Source organism: Ranitomeya imitator, chromosome 3 (assembly GCF_032444005.1).
Source record: "Ranitomeya imitator isolate aRanImi1 chromosome 3, aRanImi1.pri, whole genome shotgun sequence".
NCBI classification, from domain to species: Eukaryota; Metazoa; Chordata; class Amphibia; order Anura; family Dendrobatidae; genus Ranitomeya; species Ranitomeya imitator.
This window is the reverse complement of record NC_091284.1, coordinates 352,955,743-352,975,798: the sequence shown is the minus strand read 5'-3', so window position 1 is coordinate 352,975,798 and position 20,056 is coordinate 352,955,743. Positions and strand designations below refer to the sequence as shown.

Below are 20,056 nucleotides of genomic sequence, written 5' to 3'. Positions count from 1 at the left end.
GCTCCGCCGGCGAGCAGAGGAGAATGATGAGCGATATATTAAAGTCTGAACAACAGCAGGTGGTGGCTTTTGGGACTGTTACCCCATCAGCCGCCACCTGTGATCGTTTGGAAATAAATGAATGAAAAACCTGACGTGGGTTCCTTCTATTTTATTAACCAACCAGACAAAACTCACAGCTGGGGGCTGCAATCCTCAGCTGTCAGCTTCTGCAAAGTTGGTTATCAAGAATAGAGGGGTCCCCAAGCTGTTTTTTTTAATTATTTAAATAAATAAATACAAAAACGGCATGGGGTCCCCCCATTTTTGACAACCAGCCTTGCTAAAGCTCACAGCTGGGGGCTGCTATTCTGACTGGTAAGGGGTCATTGATATAGGCCCCCAGCCTAAAAACAGCAGCCCAAGGCTGCCCAGAACAGGCGCATCTATTAGATGCGCCTTTTCTGGCTCTTTGCCAGGATCTTCCCACTTGCCCTGTAGTGGTGGCAAGTGGGGTCCATATTCATAAGCCCACAGTTTAGTAATGGAGAGGCATCTATAAGACACCTATCCATTCCTAATCCTATAGTTGCAATGTTAAATAAAGACACGGCCAGAATAAAGTCTTTTATTTTAAAAAATTACACAGACATGTTCTAAATAAAACAATACTTACTGCCACACCCAATTCCCCAACGCCCTCGATCTCCTGTAATAAAAGTAAAATAATAAACCACCAATATACCATACCTGTCCGTCATTGTGTCCCACGCTGTAATCCAAGTATGGGGGCTAAATAGTTTTCAACTTGTATGGTGCAAAGATGCGACCGTCCGGCTGAAAACCACTGGTGACTGAGCTGCAGAGAGAGCAGCATCATTCACCAGCAGTGACATCATCGAGACCGGGCTGAAATGCGGTGACCTCAGGACCGTAGGAAAATGCCAGTGATGACATCACCACTGATTAATGATGCGCGCTCTCTGCAGCTCATTCACCAGTGGTTTTCAGCTGGGATGGTTGCATCTTTGCACCATCCAGGTTAAAAACTATTTAGCCCCCAGATTTGGATTACAGCGTGGGACTCAATGACGGACAGGTATGGTATATTGTTTTCTTTTGGTACTTATGGTTTCTTATTTTACTTTTACTACAGGAGATCGAGGGTGTTGGGGAATTAGGTGTGGCAGTAAGTATGGTTTAATTTAGAATATTAAAGGTGTCTGTGTATTTTTTTCAAATAAAAGACTTTATTCTGGCCGTGTCTTTATTTAACATTACAACTATAGGATTAGTAATGGATAGGTGTCTTACAGATGCTTCCCCGATTACAAAGCTGTGGGCTTGATGACACCTGAAAGGTGACATCAACCCCACAAATATTACCACACTTGTCACGGCTACAGGGCAAGTGGGAAGAGTCGGGCAAAGGGACAGAAAAGGCGCATCTAATAGAGGAGCCTTTTCTGGGCAGCTGCGGGCTGCTGTTTTTAGGCTGGTGGCCTATATCAATGGCCCCTTACCAGTCTGAGAATAGCAGCCCCCAGCTGTGAGCTTTAGCAAGGCTGGTTATCAAAAATGGGGGCAATCGCATGACATTTTAATTATTTATTTAAATAATAAGAAAGAAAAAACAGCATTGGAACCCCTCTATTCTTGATAACCAACATTGCAGAAGTTGACAACTGAGAGTTGCAGCCCCCAGCTGTGAGTTTTGTCTGGTTGGTTAATAAAATAGGGAGGAACCAACATCAGGTTTTTCATTAATTTATTTCGTTATATCGCAGGTGGCGGCTGTGGAATACCCCGATCATCTGCTCCTGCTGTCACGGTTATTAGCGGCAGCAGGTGTCAGATGATGGGGGTAACAGCCCCCAAAGCCCCCACCTGCTGTCATCGTTCTGACTTTATTATAACTCATCGTTCTCCTCTGCTTCTGCTGATCGCTGGCAGGGGAGAATGATGAAAGCCGGCTTCAGCACCCGCCGCCGGGGAACAGCGCTTACTGTAACGCTTCTTCCCAGCACCGATGCGTGTCACACGGAGGACATCAATGTGTGTTCTCCATGTGCACGTGTGCGGGACGTTTTGCTGTCCGTTCTGATGGCAAAAAATGGACGTCAGAGTATTCTGCTCACGGACACACAGTCCATGGAAACACACTGACATGTGCTCAGACCCATGGATTTGACTGGGTGTACGTGTGAAAACTGTCACCACAAGTACCGGAGACAGGGACGATCGTTCTGCCCCCATCGTTGGTCCTCAGCCGGTGTAAGAGGCCGGGAACTGCTTCTGTGCGACATGTCAGCATCAGTGAGGTGCTGCGGGTCTGCGGCAGCGGGGATCACTCATCCATGGCGGGAGTCTGACTGCACGCTGTACCCAGTGAATCACTGCCACTTACCGGCTCCCGTCACTCTCCCCGCCACCACCGCACGGCCCGCGGCATCATCTTCCGGCCCCCATCATTCCTTCCGCTTTCTGGCTCCTCCAATGATAGAGGCAGCCGGAGTCCCGGGCGGCTACCATGGTAACTGACGCCATGCTGGGACAGTGGAGGAAGCCCTGGCAGCAGCTGGATCCAGCACTTCCGGGAGGAGGAAGGAGGGGCGGGAGCAGGCTGAGGACAGGGGGAGGGGCTCCGGAGCAGCACGGCAGGCAGCGCTCCATGTCCTGTGGGGACGGGGCACTGTGCGGGTACGTATGGCGCTTGTCTATGTGGGACCCCACACCGGGGCATGTAGCAGGGTGGCAGTGTCCTGTCCCCCCCTGCACCTGTTGTGTCAGTAATCAGCGGACAGACAGGAGATGCCCCCTGCTCCTGTGCATGTCATGCCGGTGCCAGTGTGGGGCAGGTAGGGCTAGATGTCTTCTCACCAGCGCTGCATTTCTTGCTGGGCACATGCCATGATTATATCTTATACCTGTGTCCCCTGTCAGAAAGCTGGCCCTATATACTCCTGCCCCGGGGCACAGATGGGGCAGCCTCATAGGAGGAAAGCACAGGTGCCCGGGGATGGTCGTATGTCTAGCGTTTACCCCAGGCTCGGACTGGCCCATAGGGTAACCTGGGAATCCCCCGGTGGGCCCCCAACCCCACTGTATGGGCAGTACTTGGCATAATTTCCTCAGTACATAAAAAGCAGCATGTCCTCATTCATTAACCATGCTACCCAGTGTATTATTATATAGAGATATAGGCAGGGTCGTGTACTATTTGAGTGCAGGAGAAAAGTGGGCCCCCACAGTCAATGTTACCGGTGGGCCCTTAGCACCCCAGACTGACACTGGTTAAGCCCCATAAAGGTCCTTTCTAACAGCGGCCATTATCACAGGATTGCCATGTCCTCTGTGGCGACCTGCTAGTGCTGGTGGCCGGTAATAATAGTATGTGTGGCCTGTGGTGCACCAGCAGGAGTAAGCAACATCGCCTTCTGTCCTGGGGATGTGGCCGACTTACAGCAGCCCCCTATTGCACTGTCCACCAAGAGCGGGGAGCCCCTTGTTCTGGTTCTCACAACCAGCCTTAGTAATACATAAACATGGCTGCCGCAGTTTTCAGGACCCAGCAACTTTCTAAACACAATGTCTATCAGCGTAGTTTCCTCGGAAGCGGTACCATTTTTTGGCAGATGATTTTTGGGGGTACAGTACATACATGTTAGATAAGAGGTGATCTATTGTGTCTTTTTCCTTAGCTCGCTCATATTCTCTTGGGATGCTGAAATAAAATCTTGCTCAAGAAGCCGAGATCCAGTTGGAAGCCCCTCTCTTGCCGCCCTTCAGTCGGGGGTAGTAATGGTGCAGCTGCCCGTACATGAAGGTGTTGTGGAGCAGCTGACATGATTCAGGTGAGAATATGTACCTGCTCTCCATTTCTTAGGCCGGTGACCACTGACAGTCACGGTCTGTACACGGACTACAATGCACGAACTAACCGGGGGTCTCCTAGCCATATATGACCATGGTCAGTACACGGACTGTGAAAGTTGGATGTGTGAGACTGGCCCAAGGCTACATTCACACGTCATTGTGTTACGTCCTAGTGTCACGTCCTAATGCCATCTGATTTCGGATATATAGAACTAGCTGAAGAGCCCGGCGTTGCCCGTGCATAGAACTGTGGTTAGTTATAGCAAATTATAACGGAACACAACCGGCACCCTTTTGATGAAGCAAAAGTTGTTTTTAACACAATATTAACCCCTTAACGACTGCCGATATGACTTTTAACGGCGGGAGTTAAGGCTACTTTCACACTAGCGTCGGTACGGGCCCGTCGCAGTGCGTCGGGCCGACGTACCGATGCATGCTGTGAAGTAAAAGCACAACGGGGCAGCGGATGCAGTTTTACAACGCATCCACTGCCCCAGTGTAAGGTCCGGGGAGGAGGGGGCGGAGTTCCGGCCGCGCATGCACGGTCGGAAAAAGCGGACCCGACGGACAAAAAAAAGTTGCAAGCAATGTTTTTTTTGTCCCGACGGACTGCAAAAACACGTCGCATCCGTCGCACGACGGATGAAACGTGTCTCAATCCGTCGCAATGCGTCGCTAATAAGTCTATGGAGAAAAAACGCATCCTGCAGGCAACTTTGCAGGATGCGTTTTTTCTTCAAAATGACGCATTGTGACGTTCGTTGAACAACGCTAGTATGAAAGTAGCCTAAGGGGCCTTATTCCATCTGCACCTCATGCTCCTCCTTTATACATAGCCTCCTCCTTTATACACAGCCTCCTCCTTCACCTCACGCTCCTCCTTTATACACAGCCTCCTCCTTCACCTCACGCTCCTCCTTTATACACAGCCTCCTCCTACGCCTCACGCTCCTCTTTTATACACAGCCTCCTCCTTCGCCTCACGCTCCTCCTTTATACACAGCCTCCTCCTTCGCCTCACGCTCCTCCTTTATACACAGCCTCCTCCTTCGCCTCACGCTCCTCCATTATACACAGCCTCCTCCTTCGCCTCACGCTCCTCCATTATACACAGCCTCCTCCTTCGCCTCACGCTCCTCCTTTATACACAGCCTCCTCCTTCGCCTCACGCTCCTCCTTTATACACAGCCTCCTCCTTTGCCTCACGCTCCTCCTTTATACACAGCCTCCTCCTTCACCTCACGCTCCTCCTTTATACACAGCCTCCTCCTTCGCCTCACGCTCCTCCTTTATACACAGCCTCCTCCTTCGCCTCACGCTCCTCCTTTATACACAGCCTCCTCCTTCGCCTCACGCTCCTCCTTTATACACAGCCTCCTCCTTCGCCTCACGCTCCTCCTTTATACACAGCCTCCTCCTTCGCCTCACGCTCCTTCGCCTCACGCTCCTCCTTTATACACAGCCTCCTCCTTCGCCTCACGCTCCTCCTTTATACACAGCCTCCTCCTTCGCCTCACGCTCCTCCTTTATACACAGCCTCCTCCTTCGCCTCACGCTCCTCCTTTATACACAGCCTCCTCCTTTATACACAGCATTTTTCTGCAGCACAGCTTTTTTTCCTTTATAGTCTCCTCCTCCGGCAGCACCTTACACTCTTCTTCCATATACAATTGGAAACACTTGATCCCGAGAGAAATTGCACTAATTGCAATAAAGTGAATCGTATACACAGCCTACTTCTGCAGCACCGCACTTTTCTCCTTTAGACCTCGTTCACACGTTATTTGGTCAGTATTTTTACCTCAGTATTTGTAAGCTAAAACTTGGAGTAAAACAATCAGAGGAAAAGTATATTAGAAACACGTAACCACTTATGTATGTTCCTCCCACTCGTGGTTTTGGATTATAAATACTGAGGTAAAATACTGACCAAATACTGAACGAGTGAATGTGGCCTTATACATAGCCTCCACCTGCAACGCCTCACTCTTCTCTATACACAGTCTCATACTGCAGCAGCACCTCACTCCTCTCGTTTACCCCCTCACTCCTCTCATTTACCCCCTCACTCCTCTCGTTTACCCCCTCACTCCTCTCGTTTACCCCTCACTCCTCTCGTTTACCCCCTCACTCCTCTCGTTTACCCCCTCACTCCTCTCGTTTACCCCCTCACTCCTCTCGTTTCCCCCCTCACTCCTCTCGTTTCCCCCCTCACTCCTCTCGTTTCCCCCCTCACTCCTCTCGTTTCCCCCCTCAATCCTCTCGTTTCCCCCCTCACTCCTCTCGTTTCCCCCCTCACTCCTCTCGTTTCCCCCCTCACTCCTCTCGTTTCCCCCCTCACTCCTCTCGTTTCCCCCCTCACTCCTCTCGTTTCCCCCCTCACTCCTCTCGTTTACCCCCTCACTCCTCTCGTTTACCCCCTCACTCCTCTCGTTTACCCCCTCACTCCTCTCGTTTACCCCCTCACTCCTCTCGTTTCCCCCCTCACTTCTCTCATTTTCCCCTCACACCTCCAGCTGCCTTCACAGAAGAAGCTGCAGCTCCCTCAGCTGTGTGAGCCGCTTCACCATGTCATCCCAGATTTTGCTGTTACTTAGTATATGTAATATTGATCTTTAGCTGTGCATATAGATAGGTGTATATCATGTAGTAACTGTATATAGCTGTACACTTGGTGACAGTGGTGGATCACTGATGGACATGTTGAGTACTAGATGTCACATTTTCAGATTGTGCTGGTAATAAAGTAGTTGTGGTTTGCAGTCTACAAGGTGGGCCATGTATATAGATACACCTAAATAAAGCGGGAATGGTTGGTGATATCAACTTCCTGTTTGTGGCACATTAGTATATGGGAGGGGGAAAACTTTTCAAGATTGGTGGTGACCATGGCGGCCATTTTGAAGTCGGCCATTTTGGATCCAACTTTATTTTTCTCAATTGGAAGACGGTCATGTGACACATCAAACTTATTGAGAATTTCACAAGAAAAACAATGGTGTGCTTGGTTTCAAAATAACTTTATTCTTTCATGAGTTATTTACAAGTTTATGACCACTTATAAAATGTGTTCAAAGTGCGGCCTATTGTGTTAGGTTGTCAATGCAACCCTCTTCTCCCACTCTTGACACACTGATAGCAACACCACGGAAGAAATGCTATCACAGGCTTCCAGTATCCATTGTTTCAGATGCTGCACATCTTGTATCTTCACAGCATAGACAATTGCCTTCAGATGACCCCAAAGATAAAAATCTAAGGGGGTCAGATCGGGAGACCTTGGTGGCCATTCAACTGGCCCACGACGACCAATCCACTCTCCAGGAAACTGTTCACGTAGGAATGCTCGGACATGACACCCATAATGTGGTGGTGCACCATCTTGCTGGAAAAACTCAGGGAGCGTTCCATCTTCAGTGCAAAAAGAGGGCAACACATCATCATGATGGTCGTCGTCGGCCAGTTGAATGGCCACCAAGGTCTCCCAATCTTGACCCCCTTAGACTTCAGTAACACAAACAGAGTTATTTATTCTTTGTGCTTTGTTTGTATAGCGCCATCATATTGAGCAGACCTTTACAGATGTTATTGGCACTATCCCCATTGGGGCTCACAATCTAGGTTCCCTATCAGTATTTCTTTGGAGTATGGGAGGAATAGGGAGACTCGGATGAATCCCATGCAAACACGGGGAGAACAAACTCCTTGCAGATGTTGTCCTTGGTGGGATTTGAACCCAGAGCCCCAGTGCTGCAAGGCTGCAGTGACATCCACATTTGTGGTTGTTGTTTTTTCTGAAGTTGTCCATTTGTTCAGACAGAGAATCTTGTCTGTGTCTTGTTTTTAGAGGGATTCAGATGGATCTCCAGGGCACACTGCAGTAATGTGGTATGAACAGGGTCTAAGGAAAATTTTAAATTAGAATTTTAAATGTAGCACAAAACTGAGTATAAAGGATAGTTTTTGGTTCAGATAGTCATACAAATCAGGCCAGTGACATCCACTGCTCCTTGTGCCAGTCTGCGTTGTGGATGGGTGCTTCTGTTAAATGCACTGGAATTGTGTGCACTGGCACATAGACGCATAGGTTCATATTGCTCAGTGTGATAGCAGATTGATTAGAGATACGTCCTTGTGAACGAGGCCTTCTCTAATGTTTGTCCATAGGTTTTCCGTACACACTCCTTGTCATGCATGTAACCAAACATTGCAGCTGCACTACCAGGAACCTCCTTCAGAAGATGTGTTACCATCCTGGAGCTCAGCCTTGGCTCATTTAATTAAGTTAGTTTTCATTTAATATAGAAATAATGGTTGTAAGATATCCTGGTAGATTTAATGAACCTCTGATTGGTAGTGGAGATAAAATTCTAGTAAGATTACGTTCATACGAATGTATTTTTGTACAGTGTGTTGTGTGCATATGGCCAATATACTGGCCATGACCCATCGCTCTGTTGGGGAAAAAATCTCATCATGGAGTACTGTCATCCGGGTTCTTGATGAGACAGTGCTAGTTTTAATGGATGATAGCTTATGTGGTTGTCTGCATTTGGACCAGTTCACATAGGTGCTCGTTGACCCAGTCACTTCCATTATTTGCAGATGTGACGGGTCCGAGAACTGAAACGTTTCCATGAGCTCGGCCTAAAGAGGAACAGCAGAACATGTCCAGTTAATGATCGAGAATGTTCTTCTGAGACCTGGGAGCTCTGTATGCCATCTTTGTTCTGCCAAAGAAGGTGCAACCAATCTCATATGTGACTTGTATGGAAGGGCTGCTCAGATTACTGTAGACATTAGAGATTCACTTCTAGCCAGAATTAAAGTTTTACATCAGAAGAACCTAGCTAAGGCTGGTTTCAGTCTTCCATTTTCATGAGCCGTATATATACCGCAATGCATGTACTGACCAAGGGTCTTCTGACCTGAACTGCTTGCCTCAGATATATGCTTCTGAGGCTGTTAGTTTGAGACAGGCAGCCTGAATGACTGAAAGCTGGCGGTTCCTAGAGAGGCAAAGTTCATGTTCTCCTGGGGCCGCACTTTCAATACTGTGGTCAGGCACCTTCATAGCGCTACTAACCTGCTTATTGACCCTGTCAGGTCCCCTTTAAGGTCTTGATGATTTCTTCTCTAAACCATGACTGTTATCTCTGGTGGCAGTGGATGCTCTGGAGTCGTGAGAGAAGCCACTTTAATATTATATGAAGTTGTTCTCCCATGACTGGTCCTGTAACATGCATTTCACAGTGTTCGAGGGTAGTCTTCGATTTACGTGCAGTGCCTTCTACTGGGAGATTATGTCTTGTTTTTTATCTGAAGGCTTTTTGTCTTGGGTATGAAATTAGTGGAGGCTTGTTTGTTTTATGACTCGCATATGACAGTAAGTTTACCACTGTATGCAAATAAAGAGGTGGACAGTAATTGTTCCACGCCGTCGTGAAAACTTAACTCGTGCTTGGATTTTATGAGCTGCATCACAAGCTTGTCTAAGGTAGTGATGCCTCACATGCAGTATGTGACCTGTGGACTTCAGACTATTTCTCCCATATTATATGGTATCTGCTATGAATCCGGTGGATTCTGCTGATGATCACGGTGACACATCGACATCGCATGCTACAACTGACCTCACTGTGTACTTTATCCCAAAGCACATGTATAATGCATGGCCGCTACTTAGATAACAGCGACGACGTATTGCTTTATATGTTTTGTGTAGTAATAAAGCCTGTGTTAATAAATGAATTGGAAATGCAAGTACATTTCAATACAAAATGCCTTAACATTGGAAAAAGTAATTTTCTTTTAGCTGTAACCCCCTAGGAAGTAGGCAGTCCGGCTCCGAGTGCTGAACAGGATGAGGATACCGCAGCATCAGATTTCAGCCCTTAAGCCTTCCATCCCTGCCAGGCAGATGAAAAGATTAGCTTAGTGGATTGCTTTCACATCAAGTATTAAGGCTACAAAGCTCAATTAAAGGCATTGTGCATTTAGATGGCTGTTTACCCCGTACATATTTTTACCATTTACGTATATTGTAAATAACCTCATCTTCCAGCGACTGCAGAGTCACAGCTTGTCTTATACTTTGTTTTGTTGTCCTTGGATGGACATGCCAAGATGTCTTCCTGACACCCAACTCCCAGCTCATAAAGATACAAAAAGGGAAGGACTGCATCAGTGCAGCATGTAGAAAGGTTGTGCAACATGTCGAAAATCTGTGTATCACACATGGAATATTCAGAAGCAAGTGATCACTTCCCATTTAGAGTCTAAGCAGCCCCATGCACAATAGTGAGCTGTCCGTCGAACCAAGGTTTGGCTGGCAGCCATCGCTCCATACTCCAGCGCGCATGCTCTCCTGCACTCTATATGAGAGGGTTGCTGCCAGGCAGCTCTAGCGGCAGCTTATCTTGTCCAAAACTAGAGGCTAAGGAGTCTGAAATTGGACATGCCAGATGTTTATCTCCCCTGATATCATCTGTCTGGGACAGTTGGGATGTTCCCATACACATAGGATTGTTGGCCAAGCCCGCCGATATGTAATGAGTATGGGGAGGCTTTATGGGTGAGCTAGAATAGTGAATTGTGTATGGCCAGGGTCCAGATAAGCATCATTGTATTGTAGCTAATAAATGATACCTGTTTGTAATTGGGGGTCCCCTACACAGTCTCAAGTAAACATTCTGGTATACCCGTGAAATGTTTTGTTTCCCACTGTCCAAGTAAGGTTTCTGTACGGTGATTGAGTACGTGCTCTTTACAGTAATTGTTCCATCACTTAGCAAATATTTATTTCACAGCAGCACCAAAACCGTCTGAAGCGATGTGCTCAACGCTGGGCTTAACCTGAACAGCTCCTGTCATCACCTCTTCACTGACGACCAGTGATATGTAACTGTGCCCTCACTAGCCTCAGTGCACCTGCGTTCCTCTTTTGTTTTTAGCTTGTGCTTAATGGATAAGCCTGGAAAATTTTTTCATGAAAGGAAAATTCTAGTTGAAATGTTTGTAAATTCAACATGTAAATTTTGTACCTTTTTTTTGCTGGAAAACAAACTGTCCAAGTTGAATGAAGAAATTCAGTGTAATTGCTTTTTTGAAATGTTTTCAGCGACAGAGAGGAACCAGAAGACCGCAGCCTCTGATTTCTTCTACTCCTGCACTGATTAGAAGCACTTCACCTTCTTATTTAGTGGTGCAGGTTAATTTTAGCAGTGCAGGGGTTAATCAGCTCATTTGAGAGCTCTTGGAAGATTTATTGCCTTAATGCTCAGCTGTGCACTGTTAGCCACTCCCCTCTCCTATATAACCTGGGCCCTGGCTAGCACTCATTGCCAGAGCTAGCGTATGCTGCATAGTTGGAGATGGTGGTTTGTGGTTGTTGTTTGAGAAGGCATTTGGTGGATTTATCTGAGACTTGCAAGATTTTGGGTGTGTGCTAATCCCTTTCTTCTGCTTTGGTTTTTCTCCATCTTCCACTCCCCTGTATGTACCTCTGTTGTTTGTGTGAGTATATTTATATGATTGGTATTTTCATTTATCACTGTTTGTATTACTTTGTTAGTCTGGTTGGTGTAATATGGTACACTACTACTCCCCTCTTCCCTGGCTGGGGGAAGAGTACAGAAGTAATCTGGGGAACAGAGCAAGCTCGGGAGCTCCTTCCATTAGGGACAAGGAAGGAGCCCCTGGTCCCAGGATACCCAACAACAGAGCTGTAACATTGTGTCACAAATACCTGAGTTTACCCTGGTGAATTCTGTTAAATCAAACAAGAACACTTTTATACATCTTTAAGTGGTTGTCCATCCCAGTGTGGTCTAAGAACGTAAAAAATGACAAAAACTCCCTTATCAATCCTCCATACCCCCCTCCGCTTCTCTGTTCTGTTGCTTGGGTCCCTCAAAGTTGTCCTAACTTTCACTTCTAGTAGAAATGGGTCTCTGCTACAGCCAATCACTGGCAAGAGCGGTGACACTTTGGTGGCCAATGACTGGGATAGAAACCAATTAAAAGGAACCTATCAGGAGGAATGTATACCATAAATTATTGGAATGGTTGTGTAGGCAATGTTCCGTTGATTAAATGGATACAGTTTCTTATAGAAATGTGCCAAGAATTCCTTAGAATCTGACTTTAAATTTATATGCAAATCAGCTCTAAGTTCTCCAGTCGTTTCCGCACTTCTAGCTCTTTGTCCCTCACTATTTATTCCCAGATTGGTGCCTCCCTTCTGCCTGTGATTGACATATTGTACCAGACGACATTATGAGACTCCTCTTGCCAAGCAAGAATTCTCGCAAGCCCACATTTAGATTTCATTGGTGAGCAAGCATCAGTCTATAGCAGTTCTCCTCCCCAGGCAGCGACAGCACTTGCAGGCGATCTGGGTAAGGGGAGGCAGATAATGTCGCCTGGATTGTTATGTTAATCACAGGCAAGAGTGAGACACCAGGTGGGTAATAACCAGTGCGGGCCCGTAGAGCTGGAAATGGACTAGCATGCCCAGAGCACTTATGGCCAAATTACATGTAACGTCAAAGTCCAGTTTCTCAGGAAAAACTTGATGGATTTCTTCATTAAAGGGACAATTTAAAGAATTCTCCTAGCAGGTTTCATTTAAAAAAAGAAGTGTTCAGCCCTTTTAAATCCTTTTTGAAACTGCTCAGAGATTTGTCTTAATAAAAATCTGACCTAATAAACAATGCTCCCTTCAAGACTAGGTTCACATAGAATTTTTGGAGGCGGAAAAATCCAATGAGTTTTTCAAGAGGTATACACTTAAAGAAGTTGTCCTACTTGGACAACCACTTGTTATTCCCCATGCTTGGCCACCCAAAAATATAAAAGCTTATTGTCACGGGGTTACTGCAACACAGAGGAGCCAGAAGACCGTAGCATCTGATTGCTCCTACTGTTCTGAAAAGAAGCACTTCTTTTTAAATGGTGTTTATTTATTTTGGCAGAAGAGGGGTTAATCGGCTATGTTGGAAACTCTGCGAGTATGATCTCTCAGCTGAGCTTGGTTAGCCACTCCCATCCCCTTTATAATCTGGGTCCTGATTCAAACCCATGTCAGAGCTAGCTTTTGCTGCATGGCTTGGAGGAGAGGTGTCCATATGTGAAGGAGTTTTGGAGGAGTTATCTGTGACTGTTGTGTGGTTTTAAGTGTGATAATTCCCTATCCTCCTCTTTATTTCCCCCCCCCCCCCATTTTCCACTTCCCGGTACATTCCTCTGTTATATGTGAGTGAATATTTGTATGCTTGGTATTTTCAGTTTACCCTTGTTTGTGTTGCCTTGTTCGTTTGCACAGTAGTGCCCCTCTGGGGGAAGAGAACAGACAGAGGGCTAATTCAGGAGAGACGGCAAGGGTGGCGGCCCCGGTATCTTCACCTTCAGAAGTATCCCTGGGAATAGGGCGAGCTAGGGTGTCTCCTAGTGTTAGGGACAGGGAAGGAGCCCCTGGTCCTGGGTCACCCAACAGCTGAGTCGTGACACTTATACTCACCTCCCGTGCTGTCGCTTTTCCTGAGGTGTTGACACTCGGTCTCCTGTGCGGTTGTTGTGACACAAGACCTCGATGCCCAATAAGTGCTGGCATTTTTTGGTCTCTTCTGCTCTGACGGAATAGTGAAGTCTGTAGCCAATCAGTGGCTGCTGATTGACTGCAAGGGTCACAGAATTGAAGCGCTGACATTTTGATCAAAACGAAAAAACACATTACTCTGCAGACATACATATCTGTGAGTGGATTATTTGACCTCATTAATGTGATCATTTAACACTTTCATTTCCAGTTTACCAGGTTGGAAGTCACACCAGTAATAATACATTTCTAGTTGCAGCCCTTTTGGTCTGCACATCAAATTTATACAGAGAATTCCCAGGTTCTGGTTTGTTGCTGCACTTCCAGATGTATTTGTGGAATCTCATTATCCATTTACACTGGCCAATAAGAGAGTGGTAATGAGCAGCAATCACTTATATAAGTTGTTCAGTGCTCGATTACCAGCAGGATGGGGCCAGAAGGATCACTACAACGAATGCTCTGTCTTCCTATATAATACATATAATACATAGTACAAGTGATTCCCCGACACGTCTTCTGTTTACACGGCACAATGTGTTGCCAATAGCAGGTGATTATGCATGTATAATTTTGCTCATTTATCAGATGATTTTCACCATGTTTACGCCTGCAGATTATTAGGAACAAGCATTCCTTCTAGTGGTTCTATCCGATTATCAGCACGTGTAAAAGATGTCTTTAGATATTATCTGACTCCTTGGTAAGATTTCCAGTGCCCTCATGTGTTTTGTTCTGTTTGTTTGGATTTGTTTCCACTATTACATTTAATGCCGGGTGATTTTATAACGCCCACCTGTGTACCTGACATATGGTGACATTTGCACAGTGCAATGTTTTACAGGTCTCCAATTACAAATATCTCGTTAGCTTTTTCCAAATGCACGATTCAAAATTGCCTGCTAGAAATGCAAGACTGCCCAATGGAGGTTCATATTACCACTGTGTTCTGATTATAGGTTTAACCTTTTGCACTAGTAATGTCCACAAATTGTGGACATTAATGTCTCTGTGCTGTCGTCAAAGTGCCTGCTATTTACACGCTCTACTCTCGTTAGTAGACTGGACCATTGGGGCATTTCTTTTTCATGTGGACCTAAGGTCTTTGTAAAAAAAATCGCCCATTTGCATCGGCACATAGGCTACAATTGGTTTGTGTAATGTCTGTTGCTCGCATGGTCTGAATATACGTTCCTGTGAATTTAGCCTTAGTCTTCAAACTATTGATTCCATCAAACAGTACAGAACTTCAGTGGAAAGCTGGCAGACTTCATTACATGTCAGTGCCATTCAGTTTGAAAGCTGATCCTTCCAAGACTTTTGTTAACTGTTTTTATTCTCCTGCCTTTTTATTCCATCTAAGCCTTTTATGGCAGTGGTGGGAATAACCACATCCCACTCCCGCCACTGGAGGTGGAGCTCTCTGCTGAGCTACATTTCTTCAGTTATGTAGAAAGGAAAGAAGTGTAGATCCGCATTTCTGGTAAATAAATGCAAATCAAGGTCCACGCTAGGAGATTATGCGGTTTTTATTATGTCTACGCGTTTCGAACTACCATACAATATATTGTCACTGGATCAGCTTTTCATTAGTGTTCGATCAGTTTTTCTTCAGTGATACAAAAACTGATGATTGTGTCTCAAGCTTATCACTGTCCCAAGCACTAAAATACAGATGGATCATGTACAGGAAACACGGATATTTGAATAAGGCCTAATATGATTGTTTACTGAACCTGCAAACTTCTGCAGAACCGGGCAACTATTTTATTTTTGTTGTTTTGTGCCAATTCTTCCCCCAAAGTCCAGGTAGGATCTGACATGTTAGATTTTATTATGCTCATTACTTTGTACTGGGGGTTGGCATTTTAGCACACACATAAAATAGTGGGGAGATGAGTTGGCACCATATACCGAGGAGTTGAGAGGAATAGCCGCCCTCAGAATGAGCATTTGTCCGTCAGCTTATTAGGGTGTATGACCACCTTAAACTTTATCATGGGTCAATGTGACCCTGGATTTACCCACATTGTGTTTGAGAATACAATAGAGTGATACATTTCCTTATCATTTATATACATAGCTGCAGATGGTTTTTCTCATACAATAGAAAATGTAACACTGCAGTCCTAGGCCTCACTTCATCAAACAGGTTTTGCCAGAATTCTGGCTTAAAACTGTCAAATGTTGTAAAATATAAAACTTGTTGTGCGAAAACTTTACAACTTTTGCCATTTTTACATCCCTGAAATTTTTGATAAGTGGATGTAACTTAGCAAGAAGGATGCCTTGCCGACATTATTCATTATTGTATACTCTACAAAGGTTGTGTAAATTATAACAGACGTGTAGTCTAGTTGCTGAGTCGACTGTATATTTTACACCGGCATGCGGAATATGTAATATGTGCCAAATTTATTAAGAGACGCATCTTATTACAGCGCACCCTGCATTCAGACTGGCATCCAAAACGTCAGTCTTCATGAATCAGGGCCATAATATTTTATTAGCAACAACCAACAAAAATCAAGCAAGTTGTCAGTCTGAAACCATACAATGGGATGTAATCTGGTAAGGTGAAGAAAAACATTTTAGATAAGGTACTGTCACACTAGACGATATCGCTAGCGATCCGTGACGTTGCAGCGTCCTCGCTAGCGATATCGTCCAGTGTGACAGGCAGCAGCGATCAGGCCCCTGCTGGGAGATCGCTGGTCGGGGAAGAAAGTCCAGAACTTTATTTCGTCGCTGGACTCCCCGTAGACATCGCTGAATCGGCGTGTGTGACACCGATTCAGCGATGTCTTTGCTGGTAACCAGGGTAAACATCGGGTAACTAAGCGCAGGGCCGCGCTTAGTAACCCGATGTGTACCCTGGTTACCATCCTAAAAGTAAAAAAACAAACACTACATACTTACCTACAGCCGTCTGTCCTCCAGCGCTGTGCTCTGCTCTCCTCCTGCTCTGGCTGTGAGCGTCGGTCAGCCGGAAAGCAGAGCGGTGACGTCACCGCTCTGCTTTCTGGCTGCCCGGAGCTCACAGCCAGACCAGAGAAGCAGAGCGCCGAGGACAGACAGCGGTAGGTAAGTATGTAGCGTTTGTTTTTTTTACTTTTTAGGATGGTAACCAGGGTAAACATCGGGTTACTAAGCGCGGCCCTGCGCTTAGTTACCCGATGTTTACCCTGGTTACCGGGGACCTTGGGATCGTTGGTCGCTGGAGAGCTGTCTGTGTGACAGCTCTCCAGCGACCAAACAGCGACGCTGCAGCGATCCGGATCGTTGTCGGTATCGCTGCAGCGTCGCTATGTGTGACGGTACCTTAAGGCTTTAGTACATAACAATATTATAGAAGTGTGAACAAGCCCCAGCAAGAAAGATCCTACATTTATTTTCTAATGCTATCATTATCACTGACCATTATGAATATGGGCAGGTGTAGATAACAATAGGTTGTTGGCAGATGCCTCCAAAATTGCCAGGATCTGGTTTTTTTTTGCAACATTCTTGCATTACAAGTACAGTACAGTTCAAAAGTTTAGACACACTGTCTCATTTAAAGATTTTTCTGTATTTTCAGGACTATGAAAATTGTACATATACACTGAAGGCATCAAAACTATGAATTAACACATGTGGAATTATATACTTAACAAAAAAGTGGGAAACAACTGAAAATATGTCTTATATTCTAGGTTCTTCAAAGTAGCCACCTTTTGCTTTGATGACTGCGTTTAACACTCTTGGCATTCTCTTGATGAGCTTCAAGAGGTAGTCACCGGAAGTGGTCTTCCAACAATCTTGAAGGAGTTCCCAGAGATGCTTAGCACTTGTTGGCCCTTTTGCCTTCACTCTGCGTTCCAGCTCACCCCAAATCATCTCGATTGGGTTCAGGTCTGGTGACTGTGGAGGCCAGGTCATCTGGCGTAGCACCCCATCACTCTCCTTCTTGGTCAAATAGCCCTTACACAGCCTGGAGGTGTGTTTGGGGTCATTGTCCTGTTGAAAAATAAATGATGGTCCAACTAATTACAAACCGGATGGAATAGCATGCCGCTGCAAGATGCTGTGGTAGCCATGCTGGTTCAGTATGCCTTCAGTTTTGAATAAATCCCCAACAGTGTCACCAGCAAAGCACCCCCACACCATCACACCACCTCCTCCATGCTTCATGGTGGGAACCAGGCATGTAGAGTCCATCCATTCACCTTTTCTGTGTCGCACAAAGACATGGTGGTTGGAACCAAAGATCTCAAATTTGGACTCATCAGACCAAAGCACAGATTGCTACTGGTCTAATGTCCATTCCTTGTGTTCTTTAGCCCAAACAAGACTCTTCTGCTTGTTGCCTGTCCTTAGCAGTGGTTTCCTAGCAGCTATTTTACCATGAAGGCCTGCTGCACAAAGTCTCCTCTTAACAGTTGTTATAGAGATGTGTCTGCTGCTAGAACTCTGTGTGGCATTGACCTGGTCTCTAATCTGAGCTGCTGTTAACCTGCGATTTCTGAGGCTGGTGAGTCGGATAAACTTATCCTCAGAAGCTGAGGTGACTCTTGGTCTTCCTTTCTTGGGGCGGTCCTCGTGTGAGCCAGTTTCTTTGTAGCGCTTGATGGTTTTTGCAACTGCACTTGGGGACACTTTCAAAGTTTTCCCAATTTTTCGGACTGACTGACCTTAATTTCTTAACGTAATGATGGCCACTCGTTTTTCTTTACTTAGCTGCTTTTTTCTTGCCATAATACAAATTCTAACAGTCTATTCAGTAGGACTATCAGCTGGGTATCCACCAGACTTCTGCACAACACAACTGATGGTCCCAACCCCATTTATAAGGCAAGAAATCCCACTTAGTAAACCTGACAGGGCACACCTGTGAAGTGAAAACCATTTCCGGTGACTACCTCTTGAAGCTCATCACGAGAATGCCAAGAGTTTGCAAAGCAGTCATCAAAGCAAAAGGTGGCTACTTTGAAGAACCTAGAATGTAAGACATATTTTCAGTTGTTTCACACTTTTTTGTTAAGTATATAATTCCACATGTGTTAATTCATAGTTTTGATTCAGTGTGAATTTACAATTTTCATAGTCATGAAAATACAGAAAAATCTTTAAATGAGAAAGTGTGTCCAAACTTTTGGTTTGTACTGTTTATTAAAGAGGACGTTTCACTAGCTTCAGCATGTTAAACTGTCCACATCATGGAACTGTGGCTGCAGAGCTAAATAAATTGTAGCTTTTATTTTTTTTTTATTTAGCTTGTAGTAAAGTTTATGTGCTAATTTTTGCTAAGACCAATTGGACGTTACCTGAAATGTTTCTCTGTGCGGTTTACTTTTTCCTATATGATAGTGACTAATAACAAGCAGGAGGCTTCATGCAAGGGGAAAAGAGCACTTCCTCACAGAATGTCATATCCAGCTTTCTGTCACAACTCTCTGATTGGAATACCTGGGGCCAGGTGTCGCAACTCTGTTGTCAGGTGTCCAAGTAAAAGGGGATCCTTCCCTGTCTGAAACGCTAGGGGCGCCCTAACTTCTCCTGTTCCCTGGATTACTTCTGATGGTGAAGACGCCAGGGCCACTTACCTTGCCTTGGCTCCTGAATCCGCCCTCAGTCTGTACCCTTCCCCCAGCCAGGGAAGAAGGGAGTAGCAGTGTACCGTCATACACCGACCAGACTAACAAGGTAATACGAACCGAGATAATGAAAAATACCGAATGTACAAATGTACTCACACAGACAACAGAGGAATGAACCGGGGACTGAAGGATGGGGTTAAACCAAAGTAGGAGAAGAAAGTGAATTATCACACACTCAAAACCTAGCAACAGTCGCAGATAAATCCACCAAATGCCTTTTCCTATAAAAACCACCAACAACCTCCAGCCATGCAGCATTAGCTCGCTCTTACAATGAGTGCTAGCCAGGGCCAAGATTATATATGAGATGGGAGTGGCTAGCAGTGAAACTGAGCCTTAATGCAGGAAAACTCTCACTCTCAAAATCTGCTCTCAACTGAGCAGATTAACCCCTGCACTAAAAGAAAATTGCACCATTTAATATGAAGGTGAAGCGCTTCTAATCAGTGCAGGACTAGGAGAAATCAGACACTGCAGTCTTCTGGCTCCTCTGTTGTAGTAAACCTGTGACACCAGGGGCTCCTTCCCTGTCCCTAATGCTAGGGGCACCTTAGCTATTTCTGCATACCGGATTACTTCTGATGGTGAAGATGTCGGGGCCATGCACCTTGCTGAACTCTTGAATCAGCCGTAGGCTATGTGCACACGTTGTGGATTTTACCATGGATTTGCAGCAGTTTCCCAATCTGTTTGCAGTACCATGTAAACCTATGGAAAACCCAATCCGCTGTGCACATGCTGCGGAAAAAAACGCGCGGAAACGCAGCGTTGTTTTTTCCGCAGCATGTCAATTCTTTGTGCGGATCTGCAGTGTTTCTGCACCCATTGACTTGCATTGAGTCAGGCACATCTACAGCAAAACCGCAGATGTAAAAAAGATCTGCGGTTTAGCTGCGGATGAAACACTGCAGATCGGGAGGAGGGAGTGTGTGGGCGGTGACTGTGTAAGTGTATGTGTGTG

At 45.6% G+C, this 20,056-nt stretch overlaps 2 protein-coding genes across 5 annotated transcripts in view; one reads left to right on the top strand and one right to left on the bottom strand.

The window, feature by feature from the left end:
• NCDN (neurochondrin) overlaps nucleotides 1-2,552 on the bottom strand; it is a 31,926-nt gene extending 29,374 nt beyond the window's left edge. The window contains exon 1 of one of the 2 annotated variants that reach the window (XM_069756831.1): nucleotides 2,387-2,552. The gene's annotated coding sequence lies outside the window, so the exon portion shown is untranslated. The remainder of the gene's footprint in view (nucleotides 1-2,386) is intronic. The other variant, XM_069756830.1, reaches the window with a different exon arrangement.
• Nucleotides 2,535-20,056, top strand: part of KIAA0319L (KIAA0319 like) — a 199,257-nt gene continuing 181,735 nt past the window's right edge. The window contains exons 1-2 of one of the 3 annotated variants that reach the window (XM_069756828.1): nucleotides 2,535-2,679; nucleotides 3,681-3,833. The gene's annotated coding sequence lies outside the window, so the exon portion shown is untranslated. Of the gene's footprint in view, nucleotides 2,838-3,680; nucleotides 3,834-20,056 lie in introns of all 3 variants that reach the window. The other 2 variants (XM_069756827.1, XM_069756829.1) reach the window with 2 other exon arrangements.